Source organism: Phyllostomus hastatus, unplaced genomic scaffold (assembly GCF_019186645.2).
Source record: "Phyllostomus hastatus isolate PE091 unplaced genomic scaffold, TTU_PhHast_1.1 phas_scaffold_129, whole genome shotgun sequence".
Lineage (NCBI taxonomy): Eukaryota > Metazoa > Chordata > Mammalia > Chiroptera > Phyllostomidae > Phyllostomus > Phyllostomus hastatus.
The window spans coordinates 29,813,714-29,838,145 of record NW_025334009.1 but is presented as its reverse complement, the minus strand read 5'-3'; positions in this window follow the sequence as shown (position 1 = coordinate 29,838,145).

The window sequence follows — 24,432 nt, the reverse complement described above, 5'->3', positions numbered from 1 at the left end:
GAGGGGAAGACATTTGGCTAGAGACCTGAGGTCCAGAAAGGGTTGGGCATGCCACGACATGAGACCAGAGTGCTCCTGACAGGTGACTAATCAGAACAAAGGTCCTGGACCTGCCTTGAGGTGGCGGACCAGACCACATGGCTAGGTGGAGACTGGCTGAGAGAACCCAGGGCAAGGCAGTGCACCACACAGGTGGGGCTGGCTGAATGGGAAACTGAGACTCAGAGCTGACTGTGGACTACAGCGGTTGCCATGGTGGGAGAAACTCCCAGTCTCACACAGGTTCGTTGGAAATTGACGCTAGAGACAAGCAGGTGATCCACACTGTTCCCTCTTCGGCCCCTCCCCCACAGGCAGCGCTGCAGTGCAGTAAGGAGGGTTGCCCTGCCTCGGTGAATACCTAAGGCCCCAGCCCCTTACAACTTATCAGGTGCGCCAAGACAAAGAAATATGGCCCAAATGAAAGAACAGAGCAAAACTCCAAAAAGAGAGCTAAGAAATGAGGAGATAGACAATCTATCTGATGGAGAGTTCAAAACCCTGGTAATCAAAATGCTCACAGAACTGATTGAGCTTGGTCGAAAAATTAAAGAGCAAATGAAGATACCCAAAGTGAAATAAAGCAAAATATTCAGGGAACCAACAGTGACAGGAAGTAAATCAGGACTCAAAGCAATAATTTGGAACAAGAAAAACATCCAACTGGAACAGAATGAAGAAACAAGAACTAAAAGAAAATGAACAGAGGCTTAGGAACCTCTGGGACAACTTAAAATGTTCCAGTATTTGAATTATAGGGGGTGCCAGAAGGAAAAGAACAACAGCAAGAAATTGAAAACTTATTTGAACAAATAATGAAAGAAAACTTCCCCAATCTGGTGAAAGACATAGACTTCCAGGAAGTCCAGGAAGCCCAGAGAGCCCCAAAGAAGTTGGACCCAAAGAGGAACACACCAAGGCACATCATCAAGTTCCCCTTTCCTCTTAAAAGCAGCAAGAGGAAAGGAAAGGGTTCCCTACAAAGAAGTGCCGATAAGACTATCACCTGATTTCTCAGAAGAAACCTTACAGGCAAGAAGGGCCTGGAAAGAAGTATTTGAAGTCATGAAAGGCAAGGACCTACATCCAAGATTACTCTATCCAGCAAAGCTACCATTTAGAATGGAAGGGCAGATAAAGTGCTCCCCAGATAAGGTCAAGTTAAAGGAGTTTATCATCACCAAGCCCTTACTATATGAAATGTTAAAGGGGCTTACCTAAGAAAATGAAGATAAAAAACTAATAACAGTAAAATGAAAACAAACTATCAACAAATGAACCCAAAAAGAAAAACAATGAAAACAAAAACTAAGCAAACAACTAGAACAGGAACAGAATCAGAGAAATTGACATCACATGGAGGGTTTTCAGTGGGGAGGGAGAGGGGAGGGATGAGGGAAAGGTGCAGGGAATAAGAAGCATAATTGATAGGCATAAAATAGAAGGGGAAAGGTTAAGAACGGTATAGGAAATAGAAAATTCAAAGAACTTACATGTACAACCCATGGACATGAACTAAGTGGGGGGAATGCTGGAGGGTTGGGAGTGCAGAGTGAAGGGGGGATAAAGGGGGAAACATTGGGGAACCTGTATTAGCATAATCAATAAAATATACTTTAAAAAAAGAACAAAAGTCCTGAGGCCTCTGCTGTGTTGAAGAAACAGACCCCGTGGGAAGGAAACTCCACTGGCAGTTTTGAGCAAGAGATGACAATCTGATTCATGGTTTAGGGAAAGGAATGAGGAAGAAGGAAACTGTGGAGCCAGACAACTGGAGGAGGAGGATGGATGGTGTGGCTGGGAGAGAAAATTAGTAGAGATGGGAAAGGAAAATGGGAGCCTGGGTACATGCTCCAGATGAGATGTGGTTCTGGGGGTGCTGAGAACTGACAGAGCCAGGACTGGCTCGCCCAAGAAGAGGAAATGGAGTTTTCCTAAAACTCCAGGGAGGCCGGGGGAGATAGCAGGAAGACCTGAAGTTGGCAGAGCGCAGCCTAGTCAAGGAAAGGCTAACATAGAAGTCACTTTCCAACACACTGTTACGATTGCAGTTTATCTCAGGCTAAGTCATTGGGATCGATCTGACTTGGTCTCTAAATAGAAGAGGTAATTTGGGTTGTTGGTTATTTTCTTCGTGTGGAAATACTCCACAGTGATGAATATTTGGCAACTCCATCTTTTCTGAACTCTGTATTGTGTTCCATTGATCTATGTGTCTATCTTCTTGCCAGCAACACAGTGTCTTGATGTACAAAGACTTTATACATACTTAGTTTTAGAGTGAGTCTTAAAATCAGGCAGTGTGAGTCCTCCAACTTTATTCTTCTGCAAAATTGTTTTGCCTATCCTGCCAGTCCGTGTTTAAGATCTTATTTTAATATTTTGTGGGAATTTTTTCATATTTACTAAATATAGCTGGTTCATTTCCTTTTATCTGGAAAAAAAAAAGAAAAGAAAGAAGAGCTGCCTGTAAGGAATACTTTGGGCTTTGAGAGACAGAATACTTCATTTCAGTGCCTGAAACAAAGAAGGATACTTTTCCCCTACATAAGAGAAAGTCTGAATACAGGTTCTGTTAGCATCGGCTCAGTGTCTCAACAATGTCAAGGCCAGCATCTCTGTGGGTCTCTTACCTGTCCCTCATGGTCACACAATGGCAGCTACAGCTGCTGCGGTCTTGTCCATTCAAGGCAGAAGAAAGGAAGACCTACGGGAGGAGCAACATGTCTCCTTGTCTAGAAAATTGTGCCACATGGCCTTCTTTGGCTACAAGAAAGGTTGGGAACAAAGTAACTTTGTTTCTCAGCCTGCGTGACAGACAGAGGCCAGGAAGAAAGTGGTTTGACATGAGTTGGGAATGCCATCCTCTGGTGTCTGCCGCAAAAGTTGAGGAGATGTTTCCAAAACAAAACAACAAAAAAACAAGTTTGTCATTAAATTCTCCACCCCTTAACCCCCTACCCCCCCCACACAAAAAAAAAAACCCTCAGTAGAGGAACCAGTGATAAAGAACCTGTCTTACGCTACATCACTTTCCTTCTCAATTTTGGGCAGGAACTATCTCAGTGCCTCCTGGTCCTGCCTTTCCCTCTCGTGAGAGTTAATTCTCCCCCAGCGTGTTGTAGAACTCATACAGTCCTGGAGAGGCAGAGGGGCCATCTAGAAAAACAAACTTAGTCTATTGCTTAAGGGAAGAGTGACATTATGATGAGGCTACAACATAACTCTCTTTAATACATTTTCAGAAAATAATGCTGGAATTCAATGGCTGTTTATGAATTGCCCATTTCAGCCCCTGAATGGGGAAAACTGGGCAATTCTTCTTTTCTCTCATTCAACAAACATTTCTAGGGCCCCTATGTGCCAGGCACTGGGTGGCTTTATTTCTCTTCCCTTTATTATTGTTGTTCTCTGTCCTGTTTTCTTGAATTATGTCTCTCTCCCCATGTCTGTGTGTGTGTGTGCGCATGTGTGTGTGTGTGCACAACTATATTACAGTACGTTAGTCCCAGAAAGTCCTGGGCACCACGATTACAGCTCTCCCTGGTCTCGTGCCACAAGAGCGCTGCTAGTGCTCTCTTAAGAGAAAAGCCTGGGAAGGTGTGAAAAACCAGCATGAAGAACACTAAGCTGCTTCCTACAACATTCATGTATGTATTCACACATTTATTTATTCAATACTATTCTGGAGATATTGTGGTGAACATATAGACAGGATCTCTTGCCTCACTGAGCTCATATTTGTTGTGAGACATATTTGTTGTGTTTAAAATATTAAAGTTTATTTCTCCCAAGAGTTCACTTTTTCTTTCCCTGCTCCCACTCAAGTAGCTAGGCTGTGTTCATTGCCTCCAGGGATGAAAGTAATAAGCAGAAAGCAGAGGGAAAGGCAGACTTCTGTCTTTTAGGGGAGTAGACATTACACTAGACATAGGCAAAACGTTAGCATGAACAGGGCTTCACTGCACAGATACTCCTCTAGATCAAAAAGATTCCTCTGAGCTGAACAGTGGAACTCCCATACAGCTGATTAGGAAGTGGAGAGAGCAGTCCAGGCCTGAAGGGGTCATCAATGGGAACAAGCTGCATCTCTGCCAAGGATCCTAGTGAGGAGAATTTGTGTGCAGCCAGGACCAGATGACAGCCAAGGGTACATCTGCCAATACAACCTATCACCCACACCTGGGCCTAATACCAACCATCCTTTCCCCAGGCATCCAAATTCCATGCTTGTTGCCTCTCCTTCATGGGCACACAGTTAGACTCTATTTCCCAGACTCCCTTGCAGTTAGAAATAAAGCCATATCATGAACCAGTGAGTTCTAACCAATGGAATGTGGGAAGTGACATACACCACTTCCTAGACTGTCCATAAATCCTTCCAATGCAATCCTTCATGCTCCTTCCTCTTTCCTGTTCTGCCAGATATAAGTGACAGGCTCTAAGGACTTAGGGGATGGCAGAGCCAAAAGGTGGAAGGAGTCTGGATCCCTGAGTCCCTGCTTGGTAGAGTCCCTGGGTTTTCTGGTCCTACTCTGACCAGAACCATTTGCATTTGTGTCAATTCTTAAATTAACAGAAGTTAATTTTTATTGTATCAAGCCACTAAAACACTGCAGTTTATTACAGAAATTTTAAACTACTCTGAGAGTATATTCTGAGCAACACCCCAGCACAAGTAACACTTTCCTGACCCTGGACTTAGTTCAATCCTTATTCAACCTAACCCATAAGGACATGCACCCCATCGCAAAATACCAGGACACAGTAAGCAACGCCCAAAAGGAAGGTGGGGCCTTCATGATCTACCATGGTGGTTTGATGGGAATGAAGAGAAAGGTCCTATTCTTATACTTGTGAAGCTGAACAGAACCTGCTTAAGAGTCTTCCCAAGCTAGGAGAGTGATTAAACATACAGTATAGAAAGGCAGAGAAATATGAAACAAGTAAGTGTAGAGCGAAGGGTAGAATTACAAATTGTGCTGAGCTCTATGGAGAAAAATACAAATAGCCTGGAGAAAACAGCAAGTGGAGATACAACTCCCATTAGGGAGTGGAATGAGTGAAGACTTCTGCAGAAGGAACAGTTGAACTGAAGCCTAAAGAGACAATCAGAGTCAAGCAGATTAAGGTTGGGGGAATAGCATTCCAGTCAAAGGGAAAAAGGTGTGCAAAGGCCCTGAGAATGGACAGAGCTTGCCTCAGTTGAGTATCTGAGAGATGCCAGTGTAGCTGGGATGTACGGAGAAGAGGAAAGAGGCATGAGACGGAGATGAGGAAACAGGCAGAAGGAAGTCATGCCACCCACAGAGGCCTGGTTCTTGACGTTACATGTTATTACAGGAGCCTAGGAAGAATTTTAAGCAGGGATCAGGGTCAGGATTGCATTTTTAAAATATCAGACTGGCCAAGATGGAGACTGGTTGGGAGAGAGGCAGAACTGGAAGGAGGGAGCCCATGTAGAGGCTGTTGCAGAGACACAGGCCAGAGACAATGGTAGGTTGAATTAGAGGACTGGCAACATGTTATATGGGTTTAAGACATGCTTGGTGAGTTAAATGGAATAGCAACTCCTGCATTCGATATCTTTAAACTCTAGTGAGAGATGGGAGCAAGTAATAAGCTATAAGCCACACCCTCTAAAGATTGAGAGGTATGGCAAACAACAGTAACAGCAGCTTCTCCTTTATCTGAACCACCACCCTTTGAGCAGGTGGCCCAGAGGAGATTGCAGGTTGCCAGGAAAGCGGAGCTCAGACTCAGAAGGGTGCCACCCAGTTGGGTAGTGACTGTGTGCTCGCTCAATTGTGTTGCTGAGCCAGAAGGGATAGAGCCTGATTAGTTAATCAACTTCAAACCCTAACCAATGAGGACTCAGTCCAGATGTGCTCTAAGCACCATGGGGAAGGGTGGTAGACAAACAATTTCATTGTGGAAATATTTGTACCAGATTCTATGCTAAGGAACGTGTGTACTCTCTTACTTGTGCTCCGTAGGGCTCTGTAAGTACTTTTAAAGCAATTCCTCAAGGAATATTGTTTCCTTCAATGTTGTTTTGATATAACATTGATGAAACGTTATAGTAACATAACTCCTGTTTATATCAATTAGCCTATGGTAAAATTGGCTTAGTTATACATCATTCCATTTAACATAGCAGAACCTGTGAACTACAACATTAAGTGTTTAGTAATGCTAAAGCTTAGAGATTAGCACCTTACCTGAGGCCATGTCTCTTGCATGTACAGTAGCTTATATTCAAACCCAGCTATGTTCTGACTCCAGATTCCAGGTTTCTACCCACATGACCTAATGTGTTGAAAAGGATTCTGAAGATGTGTTTGGGCTCCATGGGGCAAAGGTTGGTGGGCATGGTCTGGTCAATCAGGTATCTGCCACTTCTGTACAAGTACTGAATGCCTCCAAAATGTCCATATAGATTCTTTTTAAAGCCAAGTTAATCCTAAGGTTAAACCTCTCCCCTAACTGTTTTATTGTAAAGTGAATGCCCTATAAGTATGTGACCTTATTCTAAAAGGTAAATCAATTGGGATTGTATCCAACAGAATAACAAAGGAAAATTGTAATTATACTTTATGATTTCATAGGATGACATTCATATTCTATTGTCTGGTTATACTTTTTTACACCAACTAACCAGAAGGGATATTACTGGGGGAATCTGGTATGGGAGGGCCTCTAGACACCTTAACACAAGAATTCTAAAAACATTATGAAAGATTAAAAACCTACTTTGGGAGCCTCTTCTCTTCAGAGTGCAACTCAGGCTGGAAAATGGTTCTGGGATGAAGCCAAGCTCTGAGCTGTGAGGGCAAGGCTGCACTGAAACGGAACTACGTCGTCTCTGGGAACCCAGCGTTAAACTAGTATAAACCAACATCTTTGTTTCTGAATGCTCTCATGAGAAAGACCAACGTGGTTTTCTTCTCCTCACCCTCTTTCCTGCCCCTACTGGGTGGGGGAGGTTTATTCTTCTTATATAATTTCTTCTTTATGTCACCAAATGTCTTGTGATAGTATTACACTTAATAGATCTCTTATTGAGAAGTTGCCAACAACCAAATGATAATGGGCTTAATTTTGCAGGAATATAAAAATGAGAGAGTGGATTATGTCCAATTCATTGAGAATAGTGTCCACTGTGCATATCTCAGTGAAATTTGCAGGGGTTGTAAACAGTTCCACATCTTAAAGAATGCTTTGTGCAACAGAAATGTTTGCTGAAAGGCAATGGGCCCTTAAATTTTAAGGGATAGGAGAGACAGAACTACATAGGGTATTAACAGACATTCATAAAATGTGTATTTGGTCAGGCACATTGCTAAACTTTGAGAATATAATGAAAAATGAGACCTAAGAGAATTAACAATTTAATAAAGAAGGGAGAGGAGACTGTATGCAGCAACACAGTGAGCAAAAAAATGGTTAGTACATGTGTAATAGTAGTTCTCACAGTTGTGGCCCCTAGTAACAGCTGGGAGCTTGTTAGAAATGCCAGTTCTCAGGTCCTACATGAAACATACTGAATCTGAAACTGTGAAGTAGAGCCTAGCAATCATCTTTCAGGTGGTTCTGATGTACACTAATTCTGGGAGCCCCAGGTTTAGCAAAAGAGATGATAATGAAGTGTGATTGCTTGGGGAAGAGGGATTGCATTGGTTGTTGGTATCCCACCAAGAAATAATGAATGTGGGCACTGGGGCCTTAGGGCTCTTTAGTTCTATGAGGCAGGCTTGAGGTTTCCGTTGTCCCAGCATCTAAAGCCATTGCATGACCTGTCAGCTTCAATTCTTGTTATACTTCTGCATTAGTATCCTATCACTGCTATAACAGATTAACACAAATTTAGTGGCATAAAACCACGGAAATGTATTATCTTCCAGTTCTGGAGGTCAGAAGTCCAAATGCATCCTCAAGGGCCTGAAGTCAAGGTGTAGGCAGGTCTGGATCCTTCTGGAGGCTCTAGGGGAGAATCCATCCTCTTGCCTTTTCCAGCTTTGAGAGGCAACCCGTTTTCCTTGGATATGGCCCTGCATCACTCTGACCACTGCTCCCTTCATCACATCTCTGCTGACTCTGCTACTTCTACCTTCCTCCGGTAGGACCCTCGTGATTACATCGGGCCATCTGGACAATCCAGGATAATCTTTCCATCTCAGGGTCCTTAATTTAACCACAGCTGCAAAGTCCCTCTTGCCATGTTTATAGCATGTTTGCAGGTCCCATGGACTAGGACGTGGACCTCTTTAAGTGGCCATTATGCAGCACCCCTCACAGCTTCCCCTTTGGTGTTGCTAGAGAGGAGGAAGGGAACAGTACATGATGGCTGACAACGTTTTGGGGAGAATAGCATTGATGAATTAGTTCAGTTGTTACATCATTTCAATTTGTAGGGTAACCATTTCTCCTTATAAAATGCCAGTTATACATCTTTTTGAGGTGCCCCAAAAGAGCAGTGTCAATGAGGTCAGAAAGGCCACCTGAGTGGGCCCATAACTGAACTCTTCATTCCTGTTCCCTGCCCTGCGAACTTTACCCCAACCTGTTTATCTTCCTTGAGTATCCTCCCCAGGTAAATGCACATAAACTGTTCACTCAATCCCCAAATCTAAATAATATCTTAAGCTTCTCTTTCTCTTTTATTTCTCAAATCCTCCCCACCAGCCACATCTAATCAGTCACAAACTTCTGTTAACCCCATCTCCTAGATCTGTCTCTTCATCTTCAACTACTCTGGCCAGGCTTGACTCAAGGCCTCACCATCCCTCACCTAGCATTTTGCAAGGGCTGGGATCCAAGGTCACCACTTTTTTCACCACTATTAGGATAATATTTTCAAAACACAAATCTGTCTTTCCTTATTCCCTGCTGTTTAAAGCTCTTTAATGGCATCTTAGAATAAAGACCAACCCATTAATGAGATCTAGAAGGCTCTTCATGATGCATCCTTAGTTTACCTGTTCAGCTTCATGTTTCCCACTCCTTCATGTGACAAAACAAATTATTTACAAAGCCCAGCCTGCACCTTAATCCCTGACAACTCCCACCTCTTGGCAACACTCTTTTCTGAAACATCCTCATACGATTCTATATCTGGCTAGAGTGACTTTATGTCTTCCTCTAGGCATATTGCTCTGACTTCTTCCTTCATCTCAGCACCCACTACTCACCTCTAGAAGTAGTTATTACCCTGAATTATAATTGATGATTTATAGTCTTTCAAACCACTAAACTCTGATCTCCTTTAGTATGAGAATTAAATCTTACTTATGTGCTTATTCCCAGGGCCCAGCATAATTCAGGGCACACAGTGATTGCTTAATATATTATTTCTTAGTTGAATAGGAATATTTTACAACATTGGGAAAAGTTAGCTAAGAAAACAAACAAGCAGTGGGAGTAAGAAGGAAAGACGGGTTAGCATCCGGGTGCCTAGTCACTGGAACAGGCCAGGAAATTTGGGAGAAGACCCACCAGTAGGCACATCTATGAAGACATAAAGAAGAGAAGGAGAGGGTTTTCGATGTCAGCTTCACTTGAGAACCAATGCCAGAAAATATGTCTTTGGGTTGGACAGACCAAAAAGCCACCAATGCCATTCAAGAGAGCAGTTTCAAGTGGAGACTAGAAGGCAAGGAAGACTGAAGAAGGTGAGGCAAGAGGGCCCAGCTTACAGGGGGTTAAGCAGTATTTCTTAAACTTCACTGTGTATCACCATCCAGGGAGAGCTTGTTTGAAATGCAGGTTCCAAGGCCCACCCTTAGAGATTCTAATTCAATCAGTCTGGAGGGGGGCCTGGGGATCTGCATTTTTAATAAGCATTATAATGTGCATGGTCCCTTTGAGAAACACAAGCATAAATGTTGTAGTAAAATACTAAATATAAACTATGTTCTACAGAATGTTGAGATGAAAGAAAGGAAGAATGTGGGCAAGTATATAATTTGAGGGTGTTTGGTAAAAATGTCAAGAAGTATGTATCACTAAGTCAAACACCAGGAGAAGTGTGTATGTTTTCTCTCTCTATCACTCACACTCACACACACACAGGGATTTGATATGGGGGTTGACCTTACCAAATTATGGGAGCTGATCGAGCAGTCTCTGTGAGGCAGTTGTCTTTGCATCTGAAGCTAGAGTATGAAGCCCACAGGGGGAACAGAAGGGGAGGTGGATGTAAAGTGGAGGAGATCAAAAGCAGGTTAGAACCCACAAATATGAGCTGGAGCCCCATCAGGGTGGACTGAAATCTGTGATAGTTCTCACTGCCTCTGACCCTAGTGGGGTGGGCGCTGGGCAAAAGTTGGATCCTTCCTCATAGAGCTGAACACAGACACCCAGCCTAGGTAGGAATGGGAGCACGTAAGGAGGGTCCAGCAGAAGGCAGAGCTGACGTAGACTGGACTGCCACCTCGCAGACAGAGGTGAGCCAGCAGATACGTAGCAACGTGTGTGGCTGCTGCTTCACTGCCACCCTCCAAATCTCCCACAGGAATCTCCTCTGTGGCCCAAATAACTAGAACTATAAATGAAAGGGAATTCTGGGAAATGTAGTTCGGCCTAGGTGTTAACATATTGCAAAACCACCACAAGGTGTGTGGGTGTGTGTGTGTGTGTGTGTGTGTGTGCTCACAAGTGTGTTTTAAGAAAGGAGAGATCACCAGATGAAGAAGTTGAGGGGTCAGTTAAGAGGGACAGTTGATGGAGCACCCCCCACCCCATGCCCAGCAGAAGAAGCAAGGGAAGGGGTCTGTGCTTTCACATTTGAAAGGAACGGCATTCCTCCCCCTAGCATAAACAGAGGGAAGCAGGGTGAGAGGATGAGAGAGGGCAGGGCTGGGCAGGAGAGAGTTGTGTGACTTGCACCACACACACTTGTTGGAAGCAAAGGAGAAGAGGCAGATAACTGGAGGCCACACATACAGCAGCATGGATGGTCCTCCTCAAACACAAAGAACCAGCTTGTGTCCCTCTTTCATTCTTTTTTAAATGGTTTTTTACTTTTTAATTATAATTGGCATACAATATTAAACTAGTCTCAGGTGTACAACCTAGTATAAGACGTTATACAACTTACTAAGTGATCACCCTCGTAAGTTTAGTACCCACCTGGCACCACACAATTATTATAATACTACTGACTATATTCCCTATGCCGTACCTTACATCCCCATGACAATTTTGTAACTGCCAATCTGTACTTCTTAATTCCTTCACCTTTTTCACTCAACCCTCCAACCCCACTTCTGTCTGGCAACCATCAAAATGTTCTCTGTATCTATGAGCCCGTTTCTGTTCTGCTTGTTTATTTTGTTTCTTAGAATCCACATATAAGTAAAATTATATGATTTCACTCAGCACAATACCCTCTAGGTCCGACCATGCTGTTGCAGACGGCAAGATTCCACTCTTGTTTCTGGCTGAGTCATGTTCCATTGTGTATATTTGCTTCTTCTTTATCCATTCATCTATTGTTGACACTGAGGCTGCTTCGATATCTTGATTACTGTAAATAATGCTGTAATGGACATGTGGATGTATATAATCTTATTAATTTAGTGTTTCAGGTTTCTTTGGATAAACACACAGAAGTGAAACTGCTGGATCTTTCTTTGTCTCCTGTTATGTAGCCTTTGTTTTAAAGTCTATTTTCTCTGGTACAAGTATTGCTACCTCAGCTTTTGTTTGTTTGTTTGATTCCATTTTCATGAAATATCTTTTTCCATCCCTTTACTTTGTCTGTATGTATGTCTCTCTTAAGAGTTCTTTTTTTTTAAATTCTCACCTGAAGATATATTTATTGTTTTTTAGAGAGAAACAGGGGTAGAAAGAGGGAGAAAGAAACAGCGATGTGAAAGAGAAACATCAATCATCCCCCTCCTGTATGCACCACAACTGGGGATCAGCCCAAAACCCAGGTATGTGCCCTGCCTGGGGACCAAACCCACAATGCTTCAGTGCCTGGGGCAATGCTCCAACCAGCTGAGCCACCCTGTCAGGGTTGTGTGCCTGAAGTGAGACTTTTGACATGAAGTGAGCCTCTTATAGACAGTATATGTAAGGATTTTGTTGTTACCCATTTAGCTCCCAAATGTCTTTTGATTGGAGCATTTAGTCTACTTGCACTTAAAGTAATTGTTGATAGGTATACATTTATTGCCATTTAATTATTCATATTTTTTATCTTTTTTATTCTCCTTAAAGAAGACCCTTTAACATTTCTTGTAATACTGGTTTGGTGGTGATAACTACTTTAGCTTTTTTTTTGTCTGGGAAGCTCTTTATCTGTCATTTGATTCTAAATGATAGCTTGGCTGGATAGAAGAATCTTGGTTGTAGGTCCTTGCTTTTCATCACTTTGAATATATTACAGTAATCCCTCTGGCCTGTAAAGTTTCTGTTGAGAACCCAGCTGACAGTCTTATGGGTATCTTTGTATCTATGAGCCTGTTTCTGTTCTGCTTGTTTATTTTGTTTCTTAGAATCCACATATACAGGGGAGAATGGGAAGGGTTTACAGGAACAAATATAAAGGACACAGGGACAAAAACTAGGGCGGGGGTGGAAATGGGAAGGATGTGGGGAGGGATGGGTGGGTGGCCTAGAATGGGAGTAAAGGACAGAAAACTGTACTTGAACAATGATTAAAATAAAATTAAAAAAAGAATCCACATATAAGTAAAATTATATGGCATTTTCATATGGTTAGTTACCCTTGTAGATAACTAACTGCTTTTCTTTTGATTTTAAGATTCCTCTTTGTCTTTAACCTTTGCCATTTTATTTATGATGTGTCTTGGTGTAGCCCTCTTGGGGTTCATCTTGTTTGGGACTCTGTGCTTCCTGCACTTGTATGTCTACTTCCTTCACCATGTTGGGGAAGTTTCCTGTCATTATTTTTTTACATAAGTTTTCAATTCCTTGCTCTCTCCCTTCTCCATCTGGCACCTCCATGATGCCAATGTTGGTATGCTTGAAGTTGTTACAGAGGCTCCTTATACTATCCTCATTTTGGGGTGCTATTTTCCTTATGCTATTTTGATTGGGTGTTTTCTGCTTCCTTATCTACCAAATCTCTGATATGATTCTCTGCTTCATCTACTCCATTGTTGAATCCCTATAATCTATTCATTTTGGTTAGTGTATCCTTTGATTCTGAGTGGTTATTTTCATATTTTTTCTGTTTTAATGTTTCCTATCTTTTTGTTGGAAGTCATCCTAAGTTCATCTACTCTTTCCCTCATTGCATATCCTTATAACCAGTGCTTTGAACTCTACATCTAGCAGCTCACTCATCTCCATTTTGTTTAGTTCTTTTTCTGGCGTTCTCTTCTGTTTGTTTTTTTTCATTTGAGACACATTTATTTGACTCCTCATTTTGGCTACCTCCCTGTGTGTCTTTTTTTCTTTCTTTCTTTTAACTTTTAGAATGCAGAATATCTTTATTAAGGATTTCTTAAACAAAATACAAAAGGCATGAAACATGCAGAGAAAGGCTAATAAATTTGATGGTAAACTTAGAAACTTCTACCTAAAATGCCAAACTTAGTTCTAATCAAACACCTGGTCCTATCTTTCAGTTTATAGGAAATAGAGAGGTTAGAGGGCACCATGATGATTCCATCAAATAATTCTAGAATGTGAAACATTTTACAAAACAAGTGGCCCAAACTCTTCAAAAAGCCGACCTCATTTAAAAAAGGAGGGTGGGAGATAGAGATAGATGGATAGGTAAGAAACTCTTCTAGAGGAAGAGAATAAACTGACAAGAACAACATGTAGTGCATGAAACTTGACTGAGTTTGGATAACAAACCAATACCTGTGACATTTTTGACACAATCAGGGATGTTTGAATATGGACTACATATTATGGAACTATTGTTAATTTTCTTAAGTTTGATAATAGTATTGTGGTTATAAAGGACACTTGCTTTTTAAGAAATGCATGGTGACATACTGAAAGGTGTAATGTCAATTTACTTTCAAATTTTTCAACAACAAAATGTTATTAACTGACAAATCTGGATGGGAGGCAGGCATATAGATGTTCATGTGTTTGTTTCTAAGTATTAGGTAGAACTTCTCTGTCTCTTAGTCTTGGTAGAATGGTCTTATGTGGTAGGTATCCTGTAGGGTCCAGTGGCATAGCCTCCTGATCATCCAAGCTGGAACTCAAGATGTGCTCACTGTGTGGGGTGTGCTCACTGTGTGAGCTGTACACACCTTCCCATTGTAGTTGAGCTTTGATTGCTGTGGGCACCACAGTCAGAGGGATTCACCCCTGGCTGATTGGCTGAGAGGACTGGCTGAGACCACCATGGAAGATCAGCTATGCAGGGGCCAATTCCATGGAGCAAGGCTTACTTCATTTGGACTCCAGTGCCTGCTGAGTCAGCCCCTTGAGTGTGTACCTTGTGGAGGAGTTTGGGTAGTGCTTCTACATGTTCTAAAGCTGTCCACCAGGTATACTGGCCCTGGGGACTCCTGGGAGGTGCAAGCCAAGTCCACCTATCACCTGTACCCTGCTGGGGCCACCTGGAATGAGCCACAAAGTGATCTATAGATAGCGGCTACTTGTTCTGGGCTTGGAGGTGCCCAGGAGAAGCCCAGCTGCCAACCAACACTGGTTGGTGCTAGCACTGGGCCTGGGGCCATTTAGCAAGTGGTATGTGCATGTTGAGGTCAGATGCTGCTTGTTTGAGAGATTTTAGGAAACTGTAGCATGAGCCAAGACAGGCCATTTGTATTAAAAAGGTACTCAAAATGGATTGAGTGGGCCTGCAATTTGGGTGAGGGGAGGGGTCTCAGGGAATCACCAGGGCAGGGCTAACAATGTTAGCCAGGTTGATGAAGACTCAGGTATGGTGTCTGCCTGCCAGCTCGGGGGCAGAGCCGGGGGGGGGGGGGGATGATGCCCAGAAAAGGAACAATAGCCTCTAAAAATTGTCTGGGAGAAAGCTGCCCCTCCAGCTCTTGCTCTGATGCCAGATTACTCAGTTCCTTCCCGTATGTTCCTGGTGCCCCAGAGCTGCAACTCAGAGCAAGTGAATCCCCGCTCTTTCGTTCTGAGGGTCCTCACATAAGAACACTTCCAAGAGCAACAAATTCAAAGGCAATCTGCAGTCTTCTATTTGTGCAAATAGGATTAATTGATATTCTTCCAAAACCCAAATTGTGACATAATTTTAAAATATGATTATTAAGCACCTGCTTGTTCATCACTGTGAATTTACAGAGGTCACATCTTAGCATATGGTCTGCTTCTTCCTCACTGAAGCTGTTGGCAGCAGAGCTGCTCACAGCTTGGTGTGTTGCGCTAGCACCAGCATGAGAATTTAAGGAATGACATGCTATGCCAGCTAATCCATCTGAGATTCTGGCAAAGAGAGTCCCTGAAGGGAAGTTTGTGGGAAGGCAGAATTCTTCTTTAAAACTTAAAATTACAAGGTAAGGATGTACCCAAACACCCATAGAACTTCCCTAATCTGAGTCTATTGTGAATGAATGGCTTAAACCAACTTCAGACTATTTATGCTGTCTTCCCTTCTTCTTGAAGTAGTGATTTTTCTTAGTTGATTTTCTATGTGAAATAGAACAATTCCTCTTTTTGTTGACTTTAATTCTTCTGGTTTTAATCTCTGAAGAAGCTCCCCATTTCTAATAGACAAGATTTAACGAAGACCAATTCAAACTATCCTTACTTGATTTTATAAATTTTTGGTCATGTCTCCATGAAATTTTACTTTCTAGACTAGAAAATGTTTTTGTTTTCTCCTGAAAGAATCTATTTGGAGAAAGGAATTAGACTTGAATACAGATTTTCTGAACTTCAAGTCTTTCCACTTGCTTGGGCAAATTAATACCTGAATCAGTTTCTTCATCTAAAATGGGGATACTAATGAATATCCCTTATGATAATTTTAAAGATTAAATAAGATAATCCATATATTAGCGGAGTATAGACTATGTTTCTATAACAAAGACAGCCTAAAATATGGGGGGAGCTTAAATAAGACAGAAATCTATTTCTTATGTAGTATTCCAAAGGTAGTGACTCATAGGTACTTCTACAATTTCAATAAAGGGTTGGTAAAAGTAGGTTTACAGTTGTGAGTACACAAAACAGAGTTTTCTTGTATTATTATTTATTAATTATTGTATTATTTTCCATATGAGCAACTGTAAACCTACCGTTGCCCCATCTTCTATATACTGTTCATTTGTGGGAGATGGATCATCTCCCAGCCAGCAATGGAAGAAAGAGAATTATGGCAAAGAGTTTCTTTTTTTAAAGTGTGATCCAGAAGCTACACACACATATCACTGTTGCTTGTCTCCCATTGGCAGAACATAGTCACATGGCTACATGTAATGGCAAGGGAGGCTGGGAAATGCAGTCCCTATCTGAATGGACAAATGCCCACTTAATATCATGAGAAATGTGGTTTATTATTAAAAAGAAAAAGAATAGAATTGATATTGGGGGATGATGAACAAATTCCCCAAATCGCTGGTTTGACCTGCCATATGATCCAACAGGTTGCACAGTGAAGCACTTTAGCATGTTCTTGCCGTGTGACATTTTTGAGGAGAAAAGAGTAAAATCTTAAAAACACAAAAAGCTGGCTCTCAAAACACAGTCCTGTTCCCTTAAGTTTTTGAATCAAACATGAGACCAGTAACTTAAAAAAAGTTTATTATCCATTTTCTTGGCAGTCAGAGGAAACCTAACACAGAAGCAGAAATTGGGAACCAGACCTTGGCCTACTTAGTGGTAATATTTTGTAAACCACCTCTCTTTATAACTAGTCCCAGAATGGAACTCTTTGCCTGAGGTTAGGAAAACCAAATGAAAGTATTCACAGAATGTCAGATCTCAAGTTCTGACAATTACATGTGTTTGCACAAGGTGAGTATTTGGTGGTGGTGATGGGGGGGATGACTTAACTACAAACAGTAAGGAAACCTAGCTGAAGAACAGGAAGGAATTTAACATTATTGGACATCTACCTTGTGTCTGATATTGTGTGAGGACCATTCAAACACAGGTGCAGTCCACAGAGCTTGAAGCAACTGGAGGAAACAAGTTTTTAGTCCTGAATAAGGGACCTGAGCAACACGTCATACTGTCTGCTATGGTCAAGCAGCCTGGAAGTAACAAAGCCGAATATGAACACAGCTCTGACCCCAAAGCCCATGCACTTTCCCACTGTGCTTGCCCCAGCAGGCCATCAGCCAGCTGGTTACCTATTTTAGAAAATGATAAAAAAGAAAATAATTTGCATTCTGGTTCTGAAAATATGGCCTTGGTGTCTTACATCATGAGAATTTTCCAAGAGTTATGTAGATAATTCAACCTTGGATCTGTATGGTTTTTTATGATTAACATCTTTTCTAAGGTTATCCACAAAAATTTTCTTATTTCTTAAACTAAATTCAACCAAAACAATAAATATGCTAAAGACTTAAAACATACTCTATTTAGGCTCCTTCTTTATATAACTTCCAAACGCTTCATTTTAGAATTCAGGAATAATTGAGTAGCATAATTTGTATCAGATATGTACTATTCATTTTTAAATATATTTGATCACATAAGGCCTAATGGTTAAGTACAGATATTGGTTCAGAAGTTTCAGGAGAAGAAGATGTACAAGGATTCATAAAGACTTAACAAAATGCATATGCCTCTCACCTTGATATGGAAGTCTGATAACTACTTATAGCTAAAACTTATCATTCATGTTCTTGAACCTGAAAGTATGTGTGTTGAAGATAAGGCATTTATCAGTTCAACAAATATTTACAGAGCACCTATGGTGTGCAAGGATCAACGTTAAGTACTCTAAGCACCCACCTCATGACTTAGCTTTTCCAGAGAAATTTGATCTCCTTTCCAGCCACATCAAAATGATACCTTCCGGCTTCCTTGTTTTAGAATAAGCAACCACTCTATGTAAAAAGTGAAGCCAAATATCCTTGTCAAATTTTTATGTATAAATATAAATATAATACATAATACATAATTTATATCTAACATTTGGATGGTATAAAGCTCTGCAATTTATTTAGGGAAACCAAAAGGACTGGCATTTTTGTTACTATCTTCTTTTCAAGCCAGAATAAGAAAAAAGCAAGTCATGTATTCCAAAGTATACACTGAAAAGGATTAAAATTAAGGACATCTGGAGAGTTTTCACTTGTATATGGCATTATATTAAAATTTAAGCCTGCCCTCTATCCTGTATCCCCACCCCAGGCACTAACATCTTTCCGCTCCTCTGGTGCAGTGGTCCTCATAGTGTAGGTCCTGGGCCAGCCAGCATCAACCTCACCTGGGAACTTGTTAGAAATGCAGACTAGTGGGTCCCTCCTCAGATCTACTAAATCGGGAACTCTGAGGATAAAGCCCATGGTTGTAAGATTACACATTAGACTATGTTTTCAAATTTCCATTTAATAATTGTTTCTTTGGGGTCAAACAATAAATGGTATACATTATTTAACCTTTGTCAATAGCATTTGTGCATCATGTATCATGATTTAAAAATATATTTATGTGATATTGCACATTATGTATGTTGGGCACAACTGTGTTTTCACAAGTTCTCCAGGCAATTCTGATGCATGCTCAAGCCTGAAAATCATTGTTTCAACTCATTATCCATTAGTCCTGTCCTAAACAGAGGCCTGGTATAATCCACAGCAATAGATATCAATATTTTATGCATCTTTAAAGAACAAGAGGCAAACAAAGAGCTAAGAATTCTTGGCAGCATAGAGCATATTTTGGCATTTTCAAGCAATGAAGTACCTCAATTACAGTAGAAATTCTGCATAAAAATATTTGGGTTTGGGTCCCTGTTCTTTAACTCCCTGGCTATTGCTTCTTAGGAAATCATTAAACCTTTACAATGATTTTTTTCCTCATCTATAAAAGGAGGGCTTTGCCTTGAGCATCTTTATGGTGACTTATAGCTCTTAAGTTATGTGATTCCAAACATCTCAATCAATATATATATTATTATCATTTTGGAGATACCCATTTTACAAGGTTTTTCATTTCATGTTGTTACTCAAAAGCATATCAAAACTCTTACAACTCAGTAATAAGAAAACAACCCAATTAAAAAGTGAGCAAAGGCTCTGAATAGACATTTTTCCAAAGAAGATACACAAATTGCCAATAAGCCATGAAAGATGCTCAACATTATTAGTCATCAGGGAGATGCAACTCAAAATCGCAATGAGATACCACTTCACATGCACATTAGAATGGCTTTAATAAAAATGACTGACACTAGCAAGTGTTGACCAGGCTGCAGAGAAATTGGAACACTGACACACTGCTAGTGGGAATGCAAAATGGTACAGCTGCTTTGGAAAATAGTTTAGCAGCTCCTCAAAAGATTAAATTTAGACTTCCCATTTGATCCAGCATATACTCCAAGGTATATGCCAAGAGAATCAAAAACATACATCTACATAAAAGTTGTGCACAAATGTTCATAGCAGCATTATTCCCAATAGCCAAAAAGTGGAAACACTCCAAATATCCATCAATGATGACTGGATAAATAAAATGTGGCATATCCATATCATAAGATATTCTCTAAAGACAAAAAGGAATAAAGTAAGGATATGTGTTATAATATGGGTGAGAATCAAAAATGTTATACTAATTGAAGGAAGACAAGCATGAAAGGCTACATATTGTATGATTTCATTAATGTGAAGTGTCCAGAATAGGCAAATCCATAAAAATCCATAGATGCAGATAGTAGATCCATGATTATCTAGGGCTGGAAAGGCCAAGGCAGAATGAGGGTGGGAGGTGACTGACAAAGGGTAAACAGATTCTTTGGGATGTTGAAGATGTTCTGAAATTGACTGTTGTGATGGTTGCACAGCTCCGTGAATATACTGCAAACCACTGAATTGTACACTTTTAAATGGATGAGCTGTATGGTAGGTGAGTTATACCTCCATAAATCTATTACCAAAAAATAAAAGCATATCAGAACTTTCTCCCCTGCTCCATTTCTCCTCCAGTCATATCGAACGACCATCAGTAAAACACTACACGAATGCCTCTATGACCTGTGATAGTCTGGAATGAAACGCCATCCTGCTGCACCTCATTCTTTGCTTTAATACTCAGGCAAGGTATTGGAGGCGGTGCAGGTTGGCCAACACATAATTCTATGTTACTTTTATTCATACCCAGCTTCCTACCAAAAAAAAGGCATTTGCAAAGATAAATGCTAGAAGCTGGCTCTTTTTTTATTACACTGGAAATGACCGCTACAAATTAATGGCATGCTTTGAATTGGGCATAAACAGGATATCCACAGAATGAGAAAGCATTTATCAATTCTTTCTTTAATCCTTGAATTCATTCAGCATGCATTCTAAAAGTAAATGTGAGGGGTTTGCAAAAAGGCAACTTTATCTTATCTGAAGCTCACCAGCTTTTTAAGCTTTACACACACACACACACACACACACACACACACACTCCAATGGTGCTTTGAAAACCTTTGTGAAATTATACACATGAAAATAAACAAAAATCTAGGAAGCAAGTTCCTAAAAGACTACAATGATGGATCAAATCAAAATCATAATCTGGGTCTTAGAGGACATGCCAAATGTCTGTGGCTATTATCCATACATGTTTTATTTGCCTGAGCTTAAGGTGGACCAAAAGACATTCATTGTGAAAGTCTCTATGACTAATTTTTTCTTAATCAAATTGAGAATGTAAATTTTTTTCCCTAATAGCACAGGAACAGAGCACATGATTTTCATTATGTTGAAACAGAATGGACTGTGGATACATGAGGGTATTTTAGAAATCTGGGCCAAATGGTATTTTAAGATGTTGAGAGCTACTAAGAATTTGTGTTATGTTTAACTGCATGTTATAGTGAAACAAAATCTTTAAGATGTGAGAACATAAATAGTTGATTACTGTTAGTTAACTATAGCCTAGCCCATCAGACTAAACAAAAATCATATCTCTAGAGACTGCTCTCTGTGTAATTGTTAAATTTGAGGAAACGAGGGGCTGCTTAAAGCAGCTGCAATTTGTATAGGCTCTGTGTTTGTGAAAATGTAAGCAGGCATACATTTTTTTCATGTAACTTCATGAACATACTCAAGCGGGTTCCATAGGTACCAGTTTAAGACTTGAAAAAAGAACCAGGGATACTGTGACATACCTACAGCCATAATGAAAAAAAGTCCGACAACCCCAAACATTGGCAAGGATATGTTATGAAAAAGTTGAAATTCTCATACACTGGCAGTTTCTTAAAAAGATAAATATGCATCTACACTGTGACCCAACAATTCCATCTCTAGGTATTTACCCCAAAGAAACTAAAACATGTGTCTATGCAAAATCTTGCGCAAGGTTGTTCACAGTCTTATTTGCAACAGTTAAAAACTAGAAGCAACCCAACAGTGACAGCAGTATGGATAAATAAACTGTGGTAATCTCCTATGATGAAAACCCATACAGAAAAAAATGAAAGAATATATCTCTTATAACCACAACAATATAGCTAAATTTCAAACATTACGCTGAATGTAAGAAGCCAAACACAAAAAAGTGTGAAGTTCTTGAGCGCGAAAAATTAACATACAGCAATAGAAATCAGACCAATGGTTGCTTCTGAAGGGGGTGATGGAGTTCAGGGGGCACATGTGGTCTTCCTGAGTGTTGGAAATGTCCCCTACTTGATAGGAGTATAGGTTACACAAGTATAAGAATTTGTCAAAATTGATTCAACTGTGTGCCTGAGGTCTGTGCTTCCCTTTACGTAAACTCTACCTCAATAAAATACATTTTTAGAAAACAGATGAATTGAGGACCTGCAAGTATTAGTAAAAGTAAGAGAATTCAGACTTTTTACTATATATTCAGGCAAATAAAAGCACTGGTAGAGATAGAAAGTGTTGCTTCTTTAAATCAAAGGCATTATATTTGAATGCATAGCTGTGGACATACAGAAAGGATAGTACCTCTAATAGAAACATGAGTTTGTATCTTGGTACAGTTATTTCGCATTTTTCTACATTTTTGTCTCATTTTCATGAAGGAGGCAGTATGGTCAACCCCCCCCCCCCCCACCATTGCACAGAACTGAGGTTCAGATAAATTAAGGCTTTTACCCAAGGTTACACAGTCCATTTGTGGCATAGGTAGGACCAGAACCCTTATTTTCTAAAAGTTTAGTGCCATTTTACCTCCAATCTTTCAGAGACCAAAAAGTTACAATAGCCAGGGAAACACATGAGTTAGATTCCTGAACATGGATGTTGTTTAGTGAATTAAAAATCCGATGTTTCTGATAAACATGACTGAGAGCCTCTAGAGCCTTTTGTTTTTAGGACTCAGTAATACTTTGCTCACTAAAAAAGCATGACTGAACCACGCCAACCACTCCCTGGGTTAGTTTGAATTTCTCTGTTACTGAGATCAAGCTTCACTAATAATGAAGGGTACACATAATTAAGGGGCACGGGTGAATCAGGCAGAGATGCAGAGCTTGGAGTGTGACTCCCCAGGTCCTTTCTTCCTGCATCCAACATGCACTGTCTGGCCCACAGCAATGATGAGTTCTCCAAAGAGATTTGTGGGTTACCTTACAGCAGGGAGAATTTAAGTTATGAATCATCTTCATTTTATGTCCAGATCATTATATGACTTAACTGAAATCCTCCAGGAAGCCACCCTTCATAAATCCACAGACTGTAAATTAGTTTCCCACAAGCAATCCTAATTGGGGATCACTCCTGCTAAAAAACATTCCATAGGTAATCTCCATTAACTTATTTACCAAGAGGCCAATTGTCAGCACATTTATAAGGAGATTATATCGAACCATCCTCTGAGCTTCCAAGTTTTAATAACTCTAACCTCTTCCATCAGTTTTCCCCAAACCTAGAGATTGTAGTTGCATCCTGTGATTACTTCCTTGCTAATGCCTCAGTATTCTTTTCTCTCTATTATGTAATCAACAATTCTTTACACTAAATTCTCTCCATTCAGATGACTTGTTATGCTGTCTGTCTTCTACCATCCATTTTTGCTCTCCACTCTCCACTTATGTCCTCCATTTGCCTCCATAAGGTGAGGTGGTTAGGACCATCCCTCCCCTTTATACACATCCTGCTTAGGTTAGCATTACTTTTATTTGGGGTGTGAGGGTCCTGAAAAGGAAACTGAAGTTTATTTAACTCACGTGCTCTAGACCTTGATCGAGCCCCAGACTCTGAGTACTCATAATTTGGTATATGTTACTTTTCAACAAATTTATTGAAGCATAACTGATGAAAAATAAACTGCATCCCTTCAAAGATACAATGTGATGCATTTTGGCATCTGTATACACCTGGGAAACCACTGACACAATCAAGACACAGAATATTTCCTCCTACCACCAAACTTTCCTCATGCCACTTTTCAGTCCATCCTTCCCTCTACTCTGGACCCCAGACCACCAACTGCTGATCTGATTTCTGTCTCTATAAATTTGTCTGCATTTTCTAGGATTTTATACAAATGGAATCTTCTGTGTCTGGCTTCTTTCACTCAGCATAATAATTTCTCAAAAATGTTCATTCGTTTATCAATCACTCAGTTTTTTTATTGTTAAGTAATCATCCATTGTACAGATATACCATAGTTTGTTCATCTATTCAAATGTTGATTCACATTTGGGTAATTTCCAATTTGGTGTTATTATGATTAAAGCTGCTATGAGTACTTATGTATAATTATTTGTGTGATAAATGCCTAGACATAAAGATATGCTATTTTTGTTTTTTATTAACTTTATTGAGGTGACATTGGTTAATAACATTACATAAATTTCAGGTGTATAACATTATGATTCAACATCTATATACTCTGTTGCATGCTCACCACCTGAAGTCTAGTTTCCTTTGGTTACCATATATGTGACCTCCTTTATTCATATTGCTCTCTTCCTGCCTCCCCTTCTGGTAAGGTATGCTATTTTTAAATTGATGTATGACATACATAAAGTGCCTAAATCATACATTTACAGATTGATAATTTCTTATATCATATGCACCTGTGTGACCCCACCCAGATTAAAATTTACAAAATTTCCAACACACAGAATCCCCTCTGTGCCCTTTCTCAGCAGACTCCTGCAGAGGTCCTCACTATCCTGATTCTTGTCTCCATTGATCAGTTTTGCTTTTTTGGGACATCATATAAATAGAAATATAGAATATGAATGCACCCGTCTCTTGCTCAACACATGTCTATGAGATTCATCGGAGTTCATTCTTCTTATTGCAGTTCTGTGTTGCATTGTGTGAATACACAACA